A 17,415-nucleotide genomic window follows, 5' to 3' on the forward strand; every position below is an offset into this window, starting at 1 on the left:
ATTTGCCCATCTCCATTCTGTGGCCGTAAGCCGTCCTGCTAGCTCATGCACGTGTGAAACCACACACTCACTTTGCAAGGAGAGCTGCAAGAAACCCCTTCGCTTTTAGAAAGGGCAGCACCCAAGGCACTCTCAGTCAGCTCTGGACTCCCTCGTGCACGTAGAGGCTCACTCTCGCACGGAGGGAGGCTGAGGCTGACGGGCGTCACTCTTTCACTCAGCCAGATGTGGAAGCTAAAGTGATCTCAGGGAAGCGTTACTTGGTGGTCAGAGAAGGGACAGCATTGCCTGACACTGCTTGGGTTACATTGTCTAAGGAAAGAGGACAAAGAGTGGGAAGAAGCCAAAGAAGAAGAAATGGAAGAAAAACTATGCTCTGTTGAGAAAAACAGCATCCGCTTTGTTCAACAGCAGGGAAAGATCACAATTATAGAGCTTTTTGAATTACTATTAATGACTGGCTCAGTGACATTTTCCCCAGAAATACAGCCCCCAACAGCCCCGATCCCGTATCTGATGCAGACCACAGATTTCATTTCCCTTTACATGAAAAAACCCAAACCCGAGGCACATCAGCGTTTGACACTAGAGCCCCTTTACCCAGCTGCCTCCCAGGGTTATTCTCCAACACGACTATTCCTGCATGCAGGAGCTGCAGTCCCTCTCCAACGCGGCCAAGCTAGCAAAAGCTCCTCAGGTCACTCCTGAAAGTGTGCTCTGTTGCACACTGCTTGGCGTACCTGGACAGGCGGGCGCAGGCGCCGAGTGTCTCAGGGCAGAGCGCACACGCAGCCGTCCCGACAGAGGCAGAGCCCAGGGAAGACAACGTTCCCAGCGCTCCCACAGCGCTGGCCCCTCGCAGCACCAGTTCCAGAGTCACGGAGTCACAAGGGAGAGAAAGGCCTTCCGGAATCCCTGGGGGCAGCTGGTCCAGCCCCTGCGCAGGCAGGGTCCCCCAGAGCAGGCTGCCCAGGGCCAGGGCCCGGCGGCTGCTGAACCCCCAGTGCTCAAACACACCCCTTGCAAACAGCCGCCCGACGAGGGGAGCTGCGGAAACGTTGGCAGCCCACGCGACAGGCCCAGGGGTCTGGGGACTCGCTCCCACCAACTGAAGTATCCTCTCCTCCACACCAGTAAAACACCACCCCACCAGCAGGGGCTTGTCACCATTCTTCCTCCAAAGCTCTGTCCGACGGCTCACTAGGCAGAAGACACAAAGTTAAGGGAAGCCTGATTAAGTTCGTTTCACTGCCTTAAACCAGCAAACCCCAGGCATTTGGAAGCAGGAAAACGAGCTGAAGCAGGCAGGGAATGAGGAGCCGCCCTCAGCAGAGCAGGACACGGCACCGTGTGCCCAAAGGCAGGTGACAGCTGCCAGCCAAGGCTGACACAGCCACCCTGACTGACGGGCCTAAGGCGGCACTTGAACCACCGCGCTCAGCCCCACACCCCAGACGGGGGGTCAGCGGTGCCGACAGGATTAAGTCCTGACTGACTCCCGACAACAGACGCTGACGCTGACTGACGCCAGCCAGCTGAGTGCGGGCAGGCGATCTGGCCGACTGACGCTGGCCGACTCACTCTGGCCGACTGACGCACAGCTCGGGGCCTCCTTCTGCCCTCGCACCTGGGCATCACCCCTGATGGAGCTGGGCGGGCAGAGGGGTCCCTGGCGCGGCCACTCATACCTGTCGGGCAGAGCTCGGGAAGCTGGAGAGGCCCCTGACTAGCAGAGGCGCTACTTAGCGACACGGAGCCGCTACTTAACAGCAGCTGAAACATCAGTGTGCCCTCAGCACTCTGCCAGCGACGCTGAAGGACATTAACTCTATCCCAGCTACAACCGGCACAGCTCTGAAGTTTTTAACCACCTCTCCCGTGGAGAGGAGTGTGGATTAAATGCCCAGCTCCCCGTTGGCTGCAGACCACAGGAAGGCACCAGAGATGGCTCTATAATTTTGTGTGAGGGAAAGGGCTGGGGACAAACCAAACGCGTTCGATATCTAATACTGTAATCACCTGCGCAGTTAGGCTCTCTTCTCAAACTCCTCCTTCCGCCTGTCAAGAGGATTTAACTACATAAGTAAAAAGGGAAAAAAGCTTCCTGCCTTTTTTCCCTTTAAGTGAGAAGAGTCCTTTCCTGTTCAGGCTCTGCTTAAGTCTTAAATAGAACTGGTGACAAAGTAATTCCCTGATCTCCTCTTTCTGCTTTCAGAAGATCAGGTGTGATGTTTTGAAGTAACAACCGTGGGAGCTGCACTTACATCCGTCACAGGAACTGTTTCCACAGCAGGCACTAACAGCGGCATCGGACATTGCATCTTCACAAATGAGACACAACAACTCATCTGGACTAGGATCACCAGAGCAGGATGAGGAGGAAGAAGAGGGCGATGGCTCCTCTGGCAAAAAGGGAGGCTTTTCCTTCTTTCCTCGCACAGGAGCTTCCCTGGAGGGGGAGAGGGCCTGGTGGGAGAGAAAAGTTTAAAGATGGCTCAAAGAAAACTTTTCCAAGCTTTGGATTTTATCAAAGGAAGAGAACAGATGGAATTCTCTCACTCCACATTAGCCTTCTGCAACGTAAGCCTTTGGTTTAAACTACTTGTCTACAGCCACAACCCTAGAAGAGGGAGGGGGGAAGAATTTTCCTTCTGCATTCGTTCGATCAACCAAGAAACCAGCTCAAACTAGAAAAATAATTTTTTGACAGCTAGAAATGAGGTGAAATTAATCCCACCTCTCCTTCACCAGACAGTAAATGTAAATGGCAGGCTCAGCACCAAGTTAGTCTCCAATCAAGTTAGTCGCTGAGTGTCATGGTTTCAGCTGCAATAGAGTTAATTTTCTTCACTCTAGCTGGTATAGTGCTGTACTTTGAAATTAGCATGGAAAAAAAACCTGTTGAGATAACACACAGATGTTTAGGCTGTTGCTGGGCAGCGCTGATACTAGTCAAGGACATGTCTAGCTTCCCATGCTCTGCTGGGTGCACAAGAAGCCGGGAGGGGAGGGGGCACAGCTAAGAGAGTGGATTCAAACTGACCAAAGGGATATTCCATATCATGTAACGTCATGCCCAGTATGCTACCTGGGAGGGGCTGGCCGGGGGAGGGAGGGAGCAATCGCGGCTCGGGGACGGGCAGCGTCGGTCGGCGGGTGGTGAGCGGTTGTATCGTTCGTGTTTCTGCGTTTTTGTTCCCTGTTTTCCCTTTCCTCCCTTTTCCCTTTTATTATATTAACCTTACTGTCATTATTATCATAATCATTTATCATCATTATCATCATTATTCTATTGTAGTTATTAAACTGTGCTTATCTCAACCCACAAGTTCTTTTGCTCGTCCGATTCTCTTCCCCATCCCACAGGGGTGGGGGGGGGGTGAGCGAGCGGCTGCGTGGTGTTCAGGTGCCAGCTGAGGCTGAACCACGACAGTCTATTTTTGGCGCCCAACGTGGGGCGAGAAGGGTTTGAGATAATAACAGTTGCTGGTCACAGCATTGATTAATCTGCTCGCAGTATTAGCTTGTCCAGTCTTTACCATGCTGATTGTAAAGTACATGTTAAAACTTGCTGTTGGTTCTGTCAGCTGGCTGTGCTCTGCAGTGATTAGAGATATTTTGCCTAGGAGACTTGTTATTAAAACACTGGCCTTGACTGTTATCAGTTATTTAGGTTTTGCATGGAAGCCGTTACTGTACTACAGCTACCACCTCATGGAGGCAATTAGCAATTATACCTCCTCCTCTGAGGAGTTTTTTATGGAGGAAATACAGAATGGCACCGTAGCTAATATCTTATGTAATGTCTCCTCCCTCCTTACAACAACTTTTCAGTATCTTGAACATCCTTGTGTAGTTAAGATACATCTGTTGATATTGCTTTGGCAAGTGGTATCAGATCTGTCTAAGGTTAGTAAGCAAGTTAAGAATATAATCCAGAGATCTGTCCCAAGGCTTGATAGCTATGCGTGGCAGGGTATGTGGGAAAGTATGGGCAAATGCCTAAGACGGTGGGCACCCCCCATGGTGTGGGACTTCACCCCTGAACAAGTGCAGAATCCTGAAAAATTAGTAGAACATTTGGAGGAAATATGTTGTCACCCTGGCAATTCCAGAGACATACAGATCACTGCCATGTGCTGGGGTCTGGCTTATGCCTATCGAGCCCTATTTAACACTATTCAGTACCCCCAAGGGAAAGAGAAAGGAACTACTCCGACCCCCGTGACAAGCACTGCGGCCACCCAAACCGCCGTGACAGAGACTGCAGTTACTCCAACCCCGGTGATGAGCACTGTGGCCACCCAACCTGCCGCGACAGAGACTGCAGCTACTCCAACCCCGGTGATGAGCACGGCGGCCACCCAACCCGCCGCAACAGAGAATGCAGTTACTCCAACCCCGGTGACGAGCACGGCGGCCACCCAACCCGTTGCGACAGATACTGCAGCTGCTCCAACCCCGGTGATGAGCACGGCGGCCACCCAACCCATTGCGACAGATACTGCAGCTGCTCCAACCCCGGTGATGAGCACGGCGGCCACTCAAACCCCCACGACAGGCACTGCAGCTACTCAAACCCCAGTGCCAAGCGTTGCAGCTGAACCAGAGGACCAACCTGTGCCAGTATCAGTCGCCCCTATACGCAAGAAGAAATCATGGAAGAGAAAGTCAACTCGTTTAGAAAGAGATTACGATGAACCAGGGCCATCACGAGAAGAGGAGGAGGAGGAGGAACCATGTGTACAAGAAACGGAAACTACCCGATCTCTATCCTTGAGTGAGTTGCGGGATATACGGAAAGATTTCGGGCGTCATTCAGGTGAGCACGTTATCACCTGGCTGCTCCGATGCTGGGATAATGGGGCCAGTAGTTTGGAATTAGAGGGGAAGGAAGCCAAACAACTGGGATCCCTCTCTAGGGAAGGGGGCATTGATAAAGCAATTGGAAAAGGAACACAAGCCCTCAGCCTCTGGAGGCGGCTCCTGGCCGCGGTGAGAGAGAGGTATCCCTTCAAAGAAGATATTGTATTTCGCCTAGGAAAATGGACGACCATGGAGAAAGGCGTTCAGCATCTAAGGGAATTAGCCGTGCTTGAGGTGGTTTATGGTGACCTGGACGATCAACGGTCCTCCAAAGATCCAGATGAAGCCGAGTGCACACGACCCATGTGGCGGAAGTTTGTACGGAGCGCACCATCCTCGTATGCAAACTCATTGGCAGTGATGTCCTGGAAAGATGACGAGACACCAACGGTGGCTGAGTTGATTGATAGACTCCGGGAATATGAAGCGAATCTCTCTTCCTCGCTCGTCTCTGCTGTTGAGAAACTGTCCCGAGAGTTCCAGCAACTCAAAGAAGATATGTCCTACTCCCCACCAGTACGGACCAGTATCTCAGCCATTAGGAGTAATCGTCCCTTGGCTCAAGAGAAGGGATACACACGACGGGGCACCCTATGGTTTTACCTGCGTGATCACGGAGAGGACATGAAGAAGTGGGATGGAAAACCTACCTCAGCCTTAGAGGCACGGGTACGTGAGCTGCAAGGGAGAACAATTACTCAGGGAAGTTTCTCCAGGAGAGCTGCTGCCCCAGTTTCCCGTGAGCAATTCTCTAGGCAGAGGAGCAGAAGTGCTGATGGCCTGACTGATCTTAACAGAGACACCCGTGATTCATATCTACCGGAAGTGAGTGATGAATACTATGATCAGGACTAGGGGGGCCCTGCCTCCAGCCAGGTGGAGGAAAGGGATAACCGGGTTTACTGGACTGTGTGGATCCGATGGCCTGGCACATCTGACCCACAGGAATATAGAGCTTTAGTGGACACCGGTGCACAGTGTACCTTAATGCCATCAAACTATATAGGGGCGGAACCCATCAGCATTGCTGGAGTGACAGGGGGATCCCAAGAGCTAACTGTATTGGAGGCCGAAGTGAGCCTAACTGGCAATGAGTGGCAGAAGCACCCCATTGTGACTGGCCCCGAGGCTCCGTGCATCCTTGGCATAGACTATCTCAGGAGAGGGTATTTCAAGGACCCAAAAGGTTACAAGTGGGCTTTTGGTGTAGCTGCCTTGGAGACGGCGGAAATTAAACAGCTGTCTACTTTGCCTGGCCTCTCGAAGGACCCTTCTGTGGTGGGGTTGCTGAAGGTCAAAGAACAACAGGTGCCGATCGCCACCACAACAGTGCACCGACGGCAATATCGCACCAACAGAGACTCTCTGATCCCTATCCACGGGCTCATTCGTCGACTGGAGAGCCAAGGAGTCATCAGTAAAACCCACTCACCCTTTAACAGTCCCATATGGCCAGTCCGGAAGTCTAATGGAGAGTGGAGGCTAACGGTAGACTATCGTGGCCTGAATGAAGTCACTCCACCGTTGAGTGCTGCTGTGCCAGACATGCTAGAACTTCAATATGAACTGGAGTCCAAGGCAGCCAAGTGGTATGCCACAATCGATATCGCTAATGCATTCTTCTCAATCCCTCTGGCAGCAGAGTGCAGGCCACAGTTTGCTTTTACTTGGAGGGGGGTCCAGTACACCTGGAATCGACTGCCCCAGGGGTGGAAACACAGCCCTACCATTTGCCATGGACTGATCCATAATGCTTTGGAACAAGGTGGAGCTCCCGAACACCTACAATACATTGATGACATCATCGTGTGGGGCAATACAGCAGAAGAAGTTTTTGAGAAAGGGAAGGAAATAGTTCAAATCCTCCTGAAAGCTGGTTTCGCCATAAAACAAAGTAAAGTTAAGGGACCTGCACGAGAAATCCAGTTCTTAGGAATCAAATGGCAAGATGGTCGTCGTCAGATCCCCATGGATGTGATCAACAAAATAACAGCCATGTCTCCACCAACCAGCAAAAAGGAAACACAAGCTTTCTTGGGCGTTGTGGGTTTTTGGAGAATGCATATTCCACACTACAGCCTGATCGTAAGCCCCCTCCATCAAGTGACCCGGAAAAAGAATGATTTCAAATGGGGCCCTGAACAACAACAAGCCTTTGAACAGATTAAACGGGAAATAGTTCATGCAGTAGCTCTTGGGCCAGTCCGGGCAGGACAAGATATTAAAAATGTGCTCTACACCGCAGCCGGGGAGAATGGCCCTACCTGGAGCCTCTGGCAGAAAGCACCAGGGGAGACCCGAGGTCGACCCCTAGGGTTTTGGAGTCGGGGATACAGAGGGTCCGAAGCCCGCTATACTCCAACTGAAAAAGAGATATTGGCAGCATATGAAGGGGTTCGAGCTGCTTCAGAAGTGGTTGGTACTGAAGCACAGTTGCTCCTGGCACCCCGACTGCCAGTGCTGGGCTGGATGTTCAAAGGAAATGTCCCCTCTACACACCATGCAACTGATGCTACGTGGAGTAAATGGGTTGCACTGATCACCCAGCGGGCTCGAGTAGGAAACCCCAGTCGCCCAGGAATCTTGGAAGTGATTATGGACTGGCCAGAAGGCAAAGATTTTGGAATATCACCAGAGGAGGAGGTGGCACGTGCTGAAGAAGCCCCACTCTATAACACACTGCCAGAAGATGAGAAGCAATATGCCCTGTTTACTGATGGGTCCTGTCGCCTTGTGGGAAAGCACCGGAGATGGAAGGCTGCTGTATGGAGTCCTACACGACAAGTAGCAGAAACTGCTGAAGGAGAAGGTGAATCGAGCCAGTTTGCAGAAGTAAAGGCCATCCAGCTGGCCTTAGACATCGCTGAACGGGAAAAGTGGCCAGTGCTCTATCTCTATACTGATTCCTGGATGGTGGCAAATGCCCTGTGGGGCTGGCTACAGCAGTGGAAGCAAAGCAACTGGCAGCGCAGAGGCAAACCCATCTGGGCTGCCGCACTGTGGCAAGATATTGCTGCCCGGGTAGAGAACCTGGTTGTAAAGGTAAGGCATGTGGATGCTCACGTCCCCAAGAGTCGGGCCACTGAAGAACATCGAAACAACCAGCAGGTGGATCAGGCTGCCAAGATTGAAGTGGCTGAGGTGGATCTGGACTGGCAGCATAAGGGTGAACTATTTCTAGCTCGGTGGGCCCATGACACCTCAGGCCATCAAGGGAGAGATGCAACATACAGGTGGGCTCGTGATCGAGGGGTGGACTTGACCATGGACGTTATTGCGCAGGTTATCCACGAATGTGAAACATGTGCTGCAATCAAGCAAGCGAAGTGGGTAAAGCCTCTGTGGTATGGGGGACGATGGCTGAAATATAAATATGGGGAGGCCTGGCAAATTGACTATATCACACTCCCACAGACCCGCCAAGGCAAGCGCCATGTTCTCACCATGGTAGAAGCAACCACCGGCTGGCTGGAAACATATCCTGTCCCCCACGCCACTGCCCGGAACACTATCCTGGGTCTCGAAAAACAAGTCCTGTGGCGACATGGCACCCCAGAGAGAATTGAGTCAGATAATGGGACTCATTTCCGAAACAACCTTATAGACACCTGGGCCAAAGAGCACGGCATTGAGTGGGTGTATCACATCCCCTATGACGCACCAGCCTCTGGGAAAATCGAAAGATACAATGGACTATTAAAGATGACACTGAGAGCAATGGGGGGTGGAACATTTAAACACTGGGATACACATTTAGCAAAAGCCACCTGGTTAGTCAACACAAGGGGATCTGCCAGGCGAGCTGGCCCGGCCCAATCAGAATCCTTACGTACTGTGGAAGGGGATAGAGTCCCTGTAGTGCACATAAAAAATATGCTGGGCAAGACAGTCTGGGTTATTCCTGCTTCCAGCAGAGGCAAACCCACTCGTGGGATTGCGTTTGCTCGAGGACCTGGGTGCACTTGGTGGGTGATGCGGGAGGATGGAGGAGTTCGGTGTGTACCCCAGGGGGATTTAATTCTGGGTGAAAACAGCCAATGAACTGAATAATATGCTGTTAATTGTAATATGATGTTGTATGTCATCACTACTATGGTTGCATCAGTGGACTGTTATCATGGTGGGAATCTCCCAATTAATGATAATAGCAAATGAACTTTCAATGGAACCGAGCAAAGTGCAGCAGTGAGAGAACACGAACTACCAGTGCAGCGGTGATGGAACAAGGACTGACATGCAACAACCTGACCCCACGCACACCGCCGCACCGAAGGACCCTTACAAGAGATGAAATCCAAAGTCATGGACTAAATGAACTCAATGGACATTTTACAGGCATTCTACAGGGGTGTTCCATAAACTAGTGGAATGATAAATGAAAATCTGTATATATATATATTGTTAAAGGGTAAGAAGATGGATAAGGATTATTGAAGTTGTACTGAATAGTATGGGACCTGAGCATGATGTCAATGATATGGAATAAGGGGTGGATACTGTCATGGTTTCAGCTGCAATAGAGTTAATTTTCTTCACTCTAGCTGGTATAGTGCTGTACTTTGAAATTAGCATGGAAAAAAAACCTGTTGAGATAACACACAGATGTTTAGGCTGTTGCTGGGCAGCGCTGATACTAGTCAAGGACATGTCTAGCTTCCCATGCTCTGCTGGGTGCACAAGAAGCCGGGAGGGGAGGGGGCACAGCTAAGAGAGTGGATTCAAACTGACCAAAGGGATATTCCATATCATGTAACGTCATGCCCAGTATGCTACCTGGGAGGGGCTGGCCGGGGGAGGGAGGGAGCAATCGCGGCTCGGGGACGGGCAGCGTCGGTCGGCGGGAGGTGAGCGGTTGTATCGTTCGTGTTTCTGCGTTTTTGTTCCCTGTTTTCCCTTTCCTCCCTTTTCCCTTTTATTATATTAACCTTACTGTCATTATTATCATAATCATTTATCATCATTATCATCATTATTCTATTGTAGTTATTAAACTGTGCTTATCTCAACCCACAAGTTCTTTTGCTCGTCCGATTCTCTTCCCCATCCCACAGGGGTGGGGGGGGGGTGAGCGAGCGGCTGCGTGGTGTTCAGGTGCCAGCTGAGGCTGAACCACGACACTGAGTAATTACATTTTAGAAATGGAAGAAGTCTATGTTACACCTTCTACAAAAGGGGATCCATGGCAGCACAACAGAAGTGCTATCAAGTGCATTTTAAAACAGCCACTCCTCTCAGCACACAGTAGTATTTTCTTAATTTACAGCCACGGGAAAACTTCTGTGTGTTCCACACATGGGATTTCATAAAAGTCAGAGGGAGGAAATCTCAGTCCAGTGGCAATCTGTTAAATTTTGCAAGGAGCCTTTGCAACATCAAACAGAACCAAAACAGCCTTTCCAAGAGAACAACTCCACTGCAAACACCACTGAAATCTTTTGCAGAAATACAGCTTCTTAGCACAGCACAAGTTTCACCAACTTCCAGGGGCACGAACAGGAGGACCACCCTACTGTAGCATTAGAAAGCATCACAGATTTTCAGGTTAAGCCGCAATGACAATGCTTCCTCCCCTGTAACTACAGACACTGGCCAGTTCGGTTGCATTGCCACTCACGCTTCTGCGCATGGTTTCTCTTGTTCACTTCTTGATCGGTCCAATTCATTCCATACTCACGCAGCAAGAGTTGGCATTGCATATTTCCCACTGCTTGTCAGCACAGCACCCTTTGTGCTGGGATCTTTCACCTCCACCATGAAACTCCATGGAATTCCTGTGCTCTTTTTCACTCTGGGAACAGGCTCAAAATTTTGGTCCTGTTAAGAAAAGAAATGCAGACTTAGCTCATCTTAAGAACCACATTTAAAATTACATTTCCATGATTATTTGAAGCAGCAAAAGCCTCTCACCCTCTCATTTTACCCAGCATAAGTGTTTCTCAACTAAAGTACTCATTTGCCTCAGTGACTATAGCCGGGATGTTCCAAAGGCTTAAGCAGTGTTTTGGACTCGCTCGACATTCTTTGGCTTAACTTCAGGTTCCCTAAGGGCGAAATATCCCTCAGCGCACCTTCCACTCAGAGAAGGGGCACAAACCCGCTCCTCCTCCAAAGCGCAGTGCAGAGTGAGAGCTTAATTCCGTGCTCTGAATCAGTCACTGGGGAAACTTCTATTCACCACCTGTGTACGAAGGTTGAATTCAGACCTCACGCACACACTTTCAACGAGTGACGTTAAATGGCATGAATAGTCAACCAGAGGCTTGTGTAACGCTCTTCCTAGAAAGGCTGGACTAGGTGATCCCTGAGGTCCCTTCCAAGCTGTGATTCTGTGATTCTGTGATAATTACATCACGCAAATATTCAATAGGTGGGGTCAACAGAAACATCTTGGTTTTATACAAAATAACTGTGAACTGCCATTAAAAAGAGTTGAAAACGGAAAAATTTCCAGTAGTATTGAAATATATAAAAATATGCATGCAAGTTCACAGAGAAAGATTGATGAACATATTTAATGTCTATGACCTGGAAAAAAAGAACATTTCTCATTTATTATTCCAGGTGTCCCTTGAATTTTGAAGGGCTTTGCAACATTGCCTTAAAACCTCTCGATTTCAGATGTACTAAAATACACTCTCGATTTCAGATGTACTAAAATACACTCTCGATTTCAGATGTACTGAAATACACTCAGCAGTGTTTATTGAGGATGCAGACTCAAGGGCAGTTGTTCCACAAGGAGAAAGGGTAACTCTCACCTTGTTCCTTTTCCAGCCGATTGAATGATATTATGCCCCAAGCCCCAGTTAAGCTTACACTAGGAAAACATTCTCAGAGAGACACGCGACTCACTGCCTATTATGTCTTCAGTTGTTCAAAAGCGTAGAACCAAATTTCACAATGTCAGCGGAACAGCTCTCCGCAAGACGTCACTAAATTGCTCAGAAGGGAGATTAAAACTCTTCCTTGCAAAATGCTCTTGTGCTTTAGGCCCTAACGTAGTCGAAGAATTCAAAGGCGCAGTTGTATCAGATGCTGAGGAAAAACCATCTACATGCAGAAGCTGATTCCTCACGCCAGTGAATCGTTCCTGCTCTATATGTTTAGGAAAGCACATACAACATGACCGCATTACTGACTCAAAAGCTCTTGAAAATGTGCCTTTGGAGAGGAACACCCAGAGCTGAGAAAGACACCTTCGTTCCATTGCAAGTCTTACCAGAAGATTCAGCTTCCCTTCCCTAGGTACTTTTTGTACCTAGTTCTGTTAAAAAGGAAGCCTGATCAAGTATTTGGAAGCTTCATGCTCCATATGCCACCCTTTCTGGCACATGGCAAAACAGGCCTATGTTCTCTCACGGCAGGCACAGCCACTCTCATTTTGTGGTTTTTCAGAAGCAATCAAGAAACTAGGGAAGCTCCCTCTTGGAGTCTGGCATTATACAGTCTAGCATCGACCAGTACTGAGGCACAACCGTTCATGAACTATTAATTACTTCTTGTATTTTCTCAGGAAGCAGTTATTATATGGCCTGCAGGCAAGAGTCTAACTTGACAGCTAACATGAGAGCAAGACAATGAAGAAATATTCAAAGGGAAGCTTTTGTGCATCCTTTTTACAAAAACCCTTAATTAAATTTGGTTTTGCTGCTTTACGGCTCAACAATAATTGGCAAGCTTTCCAGTGATTTATTCCTACCACACCATGACCCACGTTCTGCTTTGAAAAGCATACAGAAATATCTGTCTTCAAAAACAAAACAAAAGCCAAAACACAAACCCCACACTTAAGACCAAGAGCTGAGTTGGCTTTCAGAAGAAAGCTAATGGTGCCTCCAACACCAGAAGCACCTGAGGCTGCAGTGCTTTTCCAGGGGGAGAGAGGGGCTTGTCAAGAGAGAGGCAAGGCTTCCACCCTCCCTACGCCTACCCACAGCCCAAAGCAGGTACACGCAGAGCAAACGAGAAGGGGATGCGTTTGCTTTGCCTTTCATTGACTTTAATTCCTTCTAACTAAAACTAAGTCTTCCCTCCCACTCCAGGATTTTTGCTTTTTTGGGGGGCCCCTGGGTGGGGCCCAGGAGGAGCGGGAGTGGGCGGCCCTGCAGGGGTCACTGGGCCAGCTGCAGGTTTTTGTGCAGAGGGAGGCCAACATGGACATAGCCAACGACTACGGCTGCCCATGACCCACCGGCCCAGCACCATCCCCTGCTTGTGAGCTGCCTTCTCCTCTCTAGCATTTGACTACTGACAGAGTAGTGCCACAGCGAAGGCCTCATTCAACAGCTTCCTTCTGGCTGCCCTGCGAGGTCTTTAGACCTATCGTGGTCAAGACAGTCTTACCCTGCTCTACCTCATTTGGCTGCAAGTAAAGGAAAGGAAGAATCAGCTACCAGAAGCTTCAGCAAAGAGTTGGGCCAGGTCTTCTAGCCTGCTTCCACAGTCACAAGACCCAGTTGTGTTGGTATTACGTCTTGTTGCCTTCTCTAGAAAGCCACTGAAACAGAACGGCCTCCCTGTCACTACTCGCTACCAGCAACAACAGAGTCCTCAGACGGACCAGGATTTCGAGTCTTTCACCAGCAGGCCAGGAGTAGTGCCTACTACAGGATGTGGCCATTGTATGCACTTGCAGTCCAGACACTCAAGCTGGTTTTAGCTTCAACTGCGGCGGTTGTAGCCGCTGAAACTTAAATCCAAAAGGAAGGAGAAAAAGAACAGCTGCCCAGGCATATGCTGTTTGGAAGTTAAAGCAGAAGAAAGGCCGGCGTGGCACGCGCTCAAGGACAGGGCTGCCTATAGCCCTTTGGCAGGGAAGCTGCTCCCCAGCTAAGCACATTTCTTCTCCTCTCCTACAATTCCCCTCCCTCTATATCCATGTACCTACACCTGGAAGGTCTGACTGTGATTCAGCACTGCCCAGAAATTGAACTGTCCCAGGAGCGTTCCCTGCTCCTCAGGTTCTTGTGCTCCCTAAGGGCCCCCGCGACCTCACGCCCTGGACCTCTGCAGGCACCTTTTCCACTCTGCTTCCGTGCCACGCTGACAGTTTTCACACTGACTGGGAAGACACAGACTGCAGGACCAAGTGACCCTGTTAGAAGCTTGTGCAGAGGACCTGGGGCACTCCGGGGGAGAAAATACTAATTAAAATTCATTAAAAGAGTTGGGTGTTGCCTTTGCAGCACCTCTCTCTGCCTGCGGGCATTTGCTCAGCGGGAGGGAGTGTGGGGTTGTTAATGCAGCCCCTGCCCACCCCGTGGGTGGCTGAGCTGGGCCGGGCATAGCTTACATACAGAACAGTGTATTTTTTCTGTAAAATACTACTATTCTATACTTATAAATATTAAAGTATGTATAAACAAGTATTTCATGTTATAAGATTTGTATTATGTCTATGTATAATATAAATTACGTACATACACATAAATACATATGTACCTACATATCCCACCACAGAATCCACAGAGGGAAAGGGAAGAGGGGTGTCAGGAGGGACTGGGGTGCGGGAGAGGGGTGACAGGATCCCAGGGGCCCAGGACTCACCGCAGTTCCTGCTCTCTGCACTGCCACGCACATGGCACAGCTCAGGCACTTCTGTCTCTCTCGGTCTGTCCATCCCTCCCTCCCTCGCTGCCTCCCTCCCTCTGCTGCAGCCCCGCTCACTCGACTGCCTTCCACCTCAGGGAATCCACGGGTGCCTCACAGCTTGTGAGCTTGCCGGGCGGCCATGTTGCCCCGGCCCCAGCCCCTGCCCCAGGCCTACAGCTCCCAGCACGCCCCGGGGCGCGCCCTCCTGCCGCCCGACCCTGGGCGGGAACCGCCCCCCCGCAGGCCCCGAGAGCAGCAGGGCCGGCCGAGCGGGGGATACAGGCGGGAGAGAGGGGACAGGCGGCAGCACAGAGGGGAACCAGGCGGCCAGGACGCGGCGACAGAGGAAGGAGAAGGCCAGGGAGCGGGGGAGAGAGGTGTGGGGAAAGGAAAACATAGCAACAGGCTGCAGGACAGACAGACAGGAGTCAGGAAATACAGGCGGGGAGTCAGGCAGAGGAGAAAGAGAAAGGGAAAAAAGAGTCATGGGAATTGGGGAGAGAGCAAAAATAGAAATTCTGGGCGACTGCCCGATTTCTTGATCAATCCCCAGCGACTGCATTACTGGGAGCCTCAAGAAATGTGCTGCCTGCAACATCCCTGTTCTGGGCCCTCTCCTGCACCCTCATATTGGTGACAAGCATCGCCTTGCAGAGTGGCCAGGGCTGGGGAAAACAAGCCCAGCTGAGGGGGAAAAAAATCATCCAGCTTTTTTTTTGTTGGTCTCCTTGTTGGTTTTGCCTTTAAAAAAACCTGAGGCTTTTCGCCATTGGCAATAGCATTTCACCCAGGAGGAGGTGGTCTGTGGTGGAAATTTTGGCCCCTTACCACCTGACTAATGTAGATTGCCTTGTGTTCTCCCTAGCCCGTCTTCTGTGAGCAACGTCTCTCAGCTCTCCCGTAGGAGACAGGTACAATTGAGAACAAGTGCCCGCATTTCAGATGTTACCACCCTCGTTGCTCTCCAGCCTGGCAGGGGGAGGAGGAGCCACAGCCAGGCAAGCTGAAGAAGGAGGGGGATGAGGCAAAGCTGGGCTCACAAACCCTGTGGCAAAACAACCCCACCCCTATCTGCAGCCAGTTTCTGAGGCAAAAGCAAGGCAGAAGACTGCTGCCCTAGAAGCAGTCATGCTGCGGTGACTTTGCCTCATTAGATGTCTGAGCAAGAGGACAAGCCTGAGAGCAATTTTTGTCTGTGCCCCGTACAGCTGTAAGCCAAGCAGCCAGCTTAGCCATGCTCATGGTGATAACTCCCTAAATGAATACTTGCAAGGCTCTGAAATACAAACAAGCATCTTCCTACCTTATAACCGAAGCAGTAGCACACGTGCACCCCTGATTTCCAAGCAGGCAGTGGATGGTCCCAACCGGCAGTAAGGAGAAAAGGCAAGCTTTTATTATCCGTTGTTACTGTGTTTGGAGATCAGGGCGTGCTAAGGCAGCAGGAAAGGCTTAGTCTGGCCAGTCACAAGAGACTTGCTTTTCAGACTTAGCCAAAAGAAAACGGGTACGTCGAGGAAGAAGTTCCCCTCTAGCCCGCGGGGGATTTGCTGCTGCACAGGTTGAATGTGAGCCTGCTTTCCAGCACTTTCTCCTGTGACTGTTTTTTGCAGAAAGAGAGGCAGGAGGGACCAGGCGCTGCATATACTGATGTCCTGGATGGTTGTGTTGTTTGCTGAGTCAGTCTTCCAGATCAGAGGAGCAACAGGTAAAGCCTGAAGGTTTTACAGGCAGCATTGTCTTGGCAGGAACCTTGCGAGCGCCAGCAGACACAACCACTGCAGGCACAAGAGGAGACCTCCGAGAAGTGGGCAGCTTGGGCGTCTGCTCAGCAGGTCTTGGCTGAGCTTGTTCCCTTGGTCTTTAATAGCCTTTGCTATTCAAGTGAGAATAGCAGTGAGAGCGAGTGAGTCAGGAGGAGAAGGTAACACCTGAGAATTTTAACAAGATAATAAACAATGCTTGGGCCAGAGAGGAGGCTATTAGCAATGACTGCCCCATTGACAGGAACCTCCTAAAAGAATACAAATCAGTAGAACTTCAAGGACTGACAGTGGGAACATCCTGCTACAAAGAAGGGTGTGAAGGGAAGGCCCCAACTCAGTCAGCAGTGATCAAAGGGAACTTCTGGCCCCAGAAGGCCCTGAAAAACTGCACATTTGCCCACGCAGAGTCACTGGGGGAAAGGTAATTCCAACAGCGGGAGATAGTGACCCCCGACTCAACTGAGGGATGAAAGGGCTGACCCCCATCCCACTCCTCTTGAGCATGCGCAGTGAATTAAAATCACACTGTACCTTTAAACTTAAGCGGCGGAGATAGAGACCCATGGAAGAAGGGGGTGCCCAGCCAGGTCAATGATTATGTATTAGAGAGGTGCGGTGTGTTAACTTCCATGTATGAATGTCAGAAAGGAACTATGGCAGGTGTGCACGCTTGGAGGAATCATCCCCTGTTCGTTACATTTACATGAATGTTAATAATGGGAGATAAACTAACTGACTGACCCACAACTGTGTATTACTGACAGCTGCTTCCAGTTGGTTCTTTGACTCAAGGCTTACCTGGCCCACATCACTGTTGGATCCTGCGGAGATGAGCGTGCCGTTCTCGTCCTTCAGGAAGCTGCTATGAGACCAATAGGCTAGATCAGAAGCAAAGCTTTTCCTGTGCCCTGGATTCCTAGGGTCATCTACGCTTGTGCTGTCGGTGTTCACAGAAATCACACACCTACTTCCTGCATCCCTCTCTCTCTGTGTATTAACATTACAATTGTAGTATCAAACTACCAGCGATCGGGCTTTCACTAATAAGTCGTGGTCTAGTCTGGGTTTAAACCAAGTTCAACTCAAGGCACACCACACCCATGGCTGCTGTGGGATAAGCCTGCTCTTGAGCCATGCCGGGTGATGCACGGCCCAGGAGTGAGTGACCTGAACCAACAGGCACATCAGGAAC

This window comes from Phalacrocorax carbo, chromosome 26 (genome assembly GCF_963921805.1).
Source record: "Phalacrocorax carbo chromosome 26, bPhaCar2.1, whole genome shotgun sequence".
Lineage (NCBI taxonomy): Eukaryota > Metazoa > Chordata > Aves > Suliformes > Phalacrocoracidae > Phalacrocorax > Phalacrocorax carbo.